At 51.0% G+C, this 7,345-nt stretch overlaps 1 pseudogene; it reads right to left on the bottom strand.

The window, feature by feature from the left end:
• Positions 1-755: 755 nt before the first annotated feature.
• Positions 756-7,345, bottom strand: part of LOC127755673 (uncharacterized) — a 31,548-nt pseudogene continuing 24,958 nt past the window's right edge.

The following is a 7,345-nucleotide window of genomic DNA, read 5'->3' as shown; positions in this document are numbered from 1 at the left end:
TTGTTTTTATGTCATAATCTGGATAGTAGTAGATTGAACTGTTTTTGGACGGGTTAAACAGTGGAATCAGCCAAGCCGCCTATAGACAAAGTTGTAGAGGTTTAACTTAGCTTTCAATATTGGTAAGGTACACCCTGATTGGGCGAGTTGAACTCTAGTTATAATTGTTTTGGCGCGGACAGTCTGAAATTCTAGACAGATTGTGAAGCCTGCTTTCAAGCGCAAATTAGACCATTTTATTGGGATAGCATTTTCATATTTGCAAAATGAATTTATTTGCAGTCGTAGCCTTTTCATATTTCAAGATATAAAGGTTTGAAGCAGCAGTCTTGTTTATAGTCTAAGCGGCATTCTTTGTTATTACATTTTGATGGGACGGGACAGTAGGTTCACTTTTTTCATTGTTTTAGATGCATGTTTGAATATGTTTGCTGAGGTTTTGTTTGTGATTAGGTAGTGGTCTGTCGGCACCCGGGGATGGAATTCCCGGATACCTAGAGCGTACACCGTACTAGTCCCATGATCAGTGGCTAGTACACGCTTCCACAACCTTGTCATCACATCCATACAATATACACATACAAATAGGTAACATGGCTCACATAACTTAGCGAGTGCACAAGTCATACAACATAGATAGGGCCGACCGGCTTAACGAAAGAGTTTAAACGCAGCGGAATAAGAGTAGCAAAATATATAAGTTATACGGTATGCCTATCTACCAAACCACCACAGGCAACCGACTAGGAATCACCCTAGAAAGAGCCATCCTCAAAACCTCCGGTACCCGGTGCAAAGTACTCATCACTAGGCATCTCATTTCCTATATCAATGTCTAAAAACAACATTAAGAGGTGTGTCAATACAAACGTATTGGCAAGTCCTACCCAAACCTTGGGAAGCCTATGTCTATTGCAATTTGCAAGCTGAGATCAAATGAGGCTATGTTTGTGGACAAAATTTCAGCATAAAGCAAATTTTGATTGACAAAAGTATTAATAGATTACAACAAAATTTGTAAAGCAATAAGTAAACAATAGTAGTAGTAACATAAGCATCATATTAATATCATCCTTGTGCCATCCATGGCAGCAAGTAACCATTTTACTTTCAGCCCACACCGGGCAAAGTCATCACCAATTTCTCACCATGCCAATTTCACAAAACATTTATTAAACAACAAACACTATACTTGTATCATTTCACCAAGTACCTCATGACCGTGAGCACGGCTAATCGATTAGTTCAACACCCTGCAGAGGCTGTGCACTGTACCCACATGACACAAACTAGCAACCATGTAAATCATGTCACGCGATACCAAACGGTACCCGATTTGCTAGCATATGACGAAGTTACTACATTATTCAAGCCTAACCTTGCATGAGCACGGCAAGTGTTTACCCACACTAGGAGCAACCCTAGTGCCGCTAGTCCAGGGGGCCCTCGCTGGACCTAGCGCCATGAAGCGAATCATCCGTTCCCTCAACGAGGCACTTAACCGTTATATTGGATACGCTTAGACGCCTAGGCACAAATCGCACTAGGTAGCTCCTATAAACCATCATTCCGACTAGTCCATACTACTACGGCCTCCCAATGTAAGGTTAGACATTAAGCAACTTCATAACTAAGGTTACCCCATAAATAACACATGTGGTTGCACTGTAAATCTTAGTTGGTGACACATAGCTCGGTCCTTAATCGACTCAGGCGAACACTCCCCCTATTGGTATGCAACTACCACCATATGCACACCACTTGCCACCCAAGTCTAAAATTATCACTTTTCAGTTTTTAACTTCACAAATAATAGAGGCGACACCTCTGTCCAACATTTTCAAATAGCCCAAATTTTGAACAGTGAATGATCCACCATTTGAAACATACGAAACTCTAAGCATGGCTAAGCAATAGCTATATTAGTAGCGCGAATATACCCAAATTGGCACTTGGACAGTACCACAGCCATTCCTAGATGTATCAACAGTAAGGTAATTGTTGGCGGTATGGCATGAGGCCCTTCGACCAAACCTGTCGAAACCATGCGACCAGTGAGGATTCAAGCTTGAGACGTCAAGATTAGTTGGGGCGAAGACCCCATGGCGAAGACTATGGAGCAAAGACGGCGAAGGGCAGAGAATCGCGCTGGTACCTCGCAAAGCCAAAGGCCTGTTGGGCGAAGGATGTAAGGCGAAGGGTGTTTGTCGAAGGGAGACGACTTCGCCAAAGCAAGTTCAGCCTCACGAAGGCACATGAGGCCATCCTTGCCTATCAAGCCCAGTGGCAATTGGGCCAGCGATCGCCTGGCAGCCCATTAAGAGTCCATGTACCTCAATTACATTGTGTACCCATGTAAATGTCCCTTTCATAAGGGCAACCATATAAATTCCCCTGTATAACCTAAACCCTAGTAGCAAGAACCTGTAATGAGGCTATAATTAGCCTCCTAGAGCCATGTAACGGGGGGATCTGAGGAAAAAATTCTTATTTTGATACACTTTACTTCTTTTCCAACCACTGTTGAGTAACCACGTCTTTCGATGTATGCAGTTGTTGTTTCGACAACAGCTGGCGCCGACCGTGGAGACCTCCGAGCGAAACTACTGAGAGCGAACGCCACCGAAGAGGGTTGTGAAGGAGAAGGTTACAAGGCGAAAGGAAAGCGAAGCCGGAGGAGAAATGGCCGCCGAAGAGGGTGTAGGGCCTTCGGCGCCCATCGCCGAAGATGGCGGAGCACCACCAACTTCGGCACCCGCGCCACTACTGCCATCTTCGGCTCCTATCGCCTCGTTGGGGCAGGTGCCGAACACGGCTGACGCGGCGCAGGCGGCCGCGTGGCAAGGGCACTCCAAACCAAGGCGGACGCCCTTTCGACAAGCCATCTATGGGTGCCCCACGCCGCTCCGTTGCAGCCGGCAACCGCCTCGACTGCGCTCGACGCCGCACAGGTCAACCTTGACCCCGAAACACAAGCCGAAGCCGACATGGAAGCCATGCGACAGAATATGACACGACTCCAAGACATGCTTTGACAGATGCAAGAACAGCAGCAGGCATACGAGGCAGCGAGACGGGCCAGGGCCGCTTCAGCCTAATCCTCCAGTATTCGGCATGCTACGTCCCACCACAAGTCTATCCACAAGCCACACAAGCGCTAGTATACTTCGCCGGGCAGCCTTCGACCGTAGCGGTACATCCGGCCCCTCACGTGCAGCTGCAAGCTCAGCCGATCGCTGCCCAAGTACGCCCACAGCCGCCCGGCCAAGTGTCACAAGCAATGGCAGAAGGGGATTCGACTCTGCAGGCACAGCTCCTTCGGCCCAGCCAGAGGGGAAGACAAGTCAAGGTGTGCCCAGTTGGTTGTCGTCGAATCAGCCGGGTCTGGGGGCTTCGCCTTGGAGTCAAGGATCGCAGTTTGACTTCATCAATGCTGCTCGGGCAGCAACCGTTCGGCCGCAAGCACCAACACCAAGCTTCGAGGCAAACCAAGCACCAAACCAGGCCGCCATGGCATGGCCCCAGCCAACGTTCGGCCCATCCATGGCGGCTCATCAAGCATCACCAATCAGAGCCGAGCAGCCGAATACAGTGGCCCAACCTCACGCGTAGGCCATGACCTCGCCTTTCGCCACGTCGTATCAGCAGCAAGGTACCGTGAATAGGGCAGGGGGCGAAAAGGGGCTACCACTGAGTGGGGGAATCAAGATCCGTCCAATCCCACACCAGTTCAAGTTCCCACCCGTCCCACGCTATTCAGGCGAAACAGACCCAAAGGAATTCCTCTCCATCTACGAGTCCGCGATCGAAGCGGCTCATGGCGACGAAAATACCAAGCCAAAGGTAATACATCTCGCTCTAGACCGCATCGCCTGTTCCTGGTACTTCAATTTACCAGCTAACATCATTTACTCATGGGAGCAATTGCGTGATGTCTTTGTCCTTAACTTTCGAGGCACCTACGAGAAGCCGAAGTCGTAGCAGCATCTACTCGGCATTCGCCAGAGGCCCGGGGAATCGATAAAGGAGTACATGCGTCGCTTCTCGCAAGCCCGGTGTCAAGTGCAAGACATAACCGAAGTGTCTATCATCAACGCCGCTTTGGCCGGGCTACTCGAGGGCGAACTCACAAGAAAAATCGCCAACAAAGAGCCGCAGACGCTTGAACACCTACTTTGCATCATTGACGGTACGCATGGGGCGAAGAGGATTCCAAGCGACTGCAAGCAATCCAGGCTGAGTATGATAAAGCCTCCGTCGCCGCTGCCCAAGCCCAAGTACAAGCTAAGGTCGCCGAACCACCTCCTCTCTCTATTCGCCAGCCTCAGCCGATGAACCAAGGACAACCGCCAAGGCAAGGCCAAGCTCCCATGACTTGGAGGAAATTCAGAACCCACCGTGCGGGCAAAGCTGTGATGGCTGTCGAAGAAGTTCAAGCCCTCCGCTAGGAGTTCGATGCCCAGCAAGCGAGCAACCATCAGCAGCCCGTTTGCAAGAAGGTCCGAAAGGACCTTTACTGCACCTTCCGCGGCCGCTCTTCGCACACTACCGAGCAATGCCGAAACATTCGACATCGCGGCAACGCGCAAGATCTAAGGCCGCAACAAGGAGCAGCTGTCGAAGCACCTCGTGAAGCCATTCAAGAACAAGCGCCCCCGGCCGAACAGCGCGAAGATGTGCACCAGATCCACATGAACCCGGCCGACATCCCCAAGACAGCCTTCATCACACCATTCGGCACCTTTTGCCACCTCAGGATGCCTTTCGGCCTGAGGAATACCGGGGCAACCTTCGCCAGGCTGGTGTACAAGGTCCTTTACAAGCAGTTGGGGCGAAATGTGGAGGCTTATGTCGATGATATCGTTGTAAAAAGCCGCAAGGCTTTCGACCATGCGTCCGACCTGCAAGAGACCTTCGACAACTTACGCGCGGCGGGTATGAAACTAAATTCTGAGAAGTGTGTTTTTGGTGTTCACGCGGGCAAGTTGTTGGGTTTCCTTGTTTCTGAAAGGGGTATCAAGGCAAACCCTGAGAAAATCGATGCCATTCAGCAAATGAAGCCCCCGTCGAGCATACGCCAAGTACAAAAGCTCGCAGGCCGAATTGCGGCACTCAGTCGATTCCTCTCAAAGGCAGCCGAAAGAGGTTTGCCATTCTTCAAGACCCTCCGGGGCGCGGGAAAGTTTACCTGGACACCCGAATGCCAAGAAGCGTTCGACGAGCTGAAGCAATATCTGCAAAGCCCGCCCGCTTTGATCAGCCCAGCACCAGGAAGCGAACTACTACTATACCTGGCGGTTTCACCAGTGGCAGTTAGTGCTGCCCTTGTCCAAGAGACAAAGTCAGGCCAGAAACCAGTTTATTTCGTCTCCGAAGCCTTGCAAGGAGCGAAGATAAGATACATCGAAATGGAGAAGCTTGCTTACACCCTAGTGATGGCTTCGCGCAAACTTAAACACTACTTTCAGGCCCACAAAGTCACGGTGCCATCACAGTACCCTTTGGGCGAAGTACTCCGGGGCAAGGAAGTTACCGGCCAGCTCAGCAAGTGTACGGTAGAGCTATCTCCTTTCAACCTGCGTTTTGTCACCGGCACTGCTATCAAGTCCCAAGTCCTAGCTAACTTCGTGGCCGAATGGACACCGGCGTTCGCCCCTGAGCCCGAGCCCGTCGAACAACCCTGGGTGATGTACTCCGACGGTTCGTGGTTACACAAGGGGGCGGGCGCTGTGGCAGCACTCACTTCGCTCGGGGGCGTGCCGATTCGGTATGCCGCAAGGCTGCGGTTCGACACAACCAACAATGTGGCAGAATACAAAGCCATTCTTCTGGGCCTAAAAAAGGCGAAAGCATTGGGGGTTCGGCGCTTGCTCATCCGAACCGACTCCAAGTTGGTGGCAAGTCATGTTGATAAGTCCTTTGAGGCGAAAGAAGAAGGAATGAAGAGGTACTTGGAGGCCGTTTGGTCTATGGAAAAGTGCTTCACCGGCATAACGATCGAACATTCACCTAGAGGCCAGAACGAGGAAGCAGACGCCTTGGCGAAATCTGCAGCTTGTGGGGGCCCACATTCGCCTAGCATCTTTTTTGAAGTCCTATACGCACCAAGTGTGACCATAGAGAGCCTGGACATTATGGCAATCGACCAGACAGAACTGGGCAAAGATCTAGAAGACTGGCGAACCCCGTTTGTAAGGTACCTCAAGAGCGGCTGGCTTCCGGAGAACGAAGCAGAAGCAAAGCACCTATAGCACAAAGCCGCAAAGTACAAGATGTTGTCGGGCCAACTATATCGCTCCGGGGTGCTCCAACCTTTGCTTCGATGCGTCTCCTTTGCCGAAGGGGGGAAATGGCGAAGGAAATACACAAGGGGCTCTATGGCGCACACCAGGCTGCAAGAACAGTTGTCTCCAAAGTGTTTCGACAAGGTTTGTACTGGCCCACCGTGTTGAAAGTCTGTGTTGAGCAAGTCAAGAAATGCGAAAGCTGTCAGCGCCATGGCCAAAGCCAAACTGCGCCCCAATACGAGCTGCAGCCTATCGCACCAATTTGGCCTTTCGCCAGGTGGGGATTGGACATCATTGGGCCGTTCCTAGTGGCGCGAAACGGGTACAAGTTCGCAATTGTGGCCAATGAATACTTGTCCCGATGGATCGAGGCCGAACCACTTGGCACGATCATTTTGGCAGCAGTGACAAAAGAGTTCATCACTGACAATGGCAAGCAATTTGACTCTGACAAGTTCAGAGAGATGTGCGAGGGGCTAAACCTGGAAACCAGGTTCGCGTCGGTCGCGCACTTGCAGTCAAATGGGGCGGCCGAACGCACAAATGGTAAGATCCTAGAAGCACTAAAGAAAAGGCTTGAGGGGGCAGCGAATGGTAAATGGCCAGATGAAATGCTATCTGTTCTCTAGGCCCTTCGGACGACCCCCACAAGGCCAACCAAGTCTAGTCCGTTCATGCTTCTCTATGGTGACGAAGCAATGACCCCAACAGAGCTAGGGGCTAATTCGCCAAAGGTGATGTTCTCTGGGGGCGAAGAGGGGCGTGAGGTGTCACTCGAATTCCTGGAGGGGGTGAGAGTCGAAGCACTTGAACACATGCGCAAATATGCCACAGGCACTTCGGCAGCTTACAACAAAAAAGTTCGACCGACAGAGCTGTTGCCTGGCCATCTCGTCCTAAGAAAGCGAACCCGGTGGCGGTCGGCAAGCTTGAATCGAAGTGGGAAGGGCCGTACCTCATCAAGCACAAGTCCAGGACGGGCTCCTTTCGCCTAGCGACACTAGCGAAGAGTTCGACCATTCTTGGAACACTGCCTCTCTCAAGCATTTCTATGTGTA

The sequence above is a fragment of the Oryza glaberrima genome, chromosome 11, assembly GCF_000147395.1.
Source record: "Oryza glaberrima chromosome 11, OglaRS2, whole genome shotgun sequence".
Lineage (NCBI taxonomy): Eukaryota > Viridiplantae > Streptophyta > Magnoliopsida > Poales > Poaceae > Oryza > Oryza glaberrima.
Note: the sequence above shows the minus strand (reverse complement) of the source record. Positions and strands in the feature narration are given on the sequence as shown.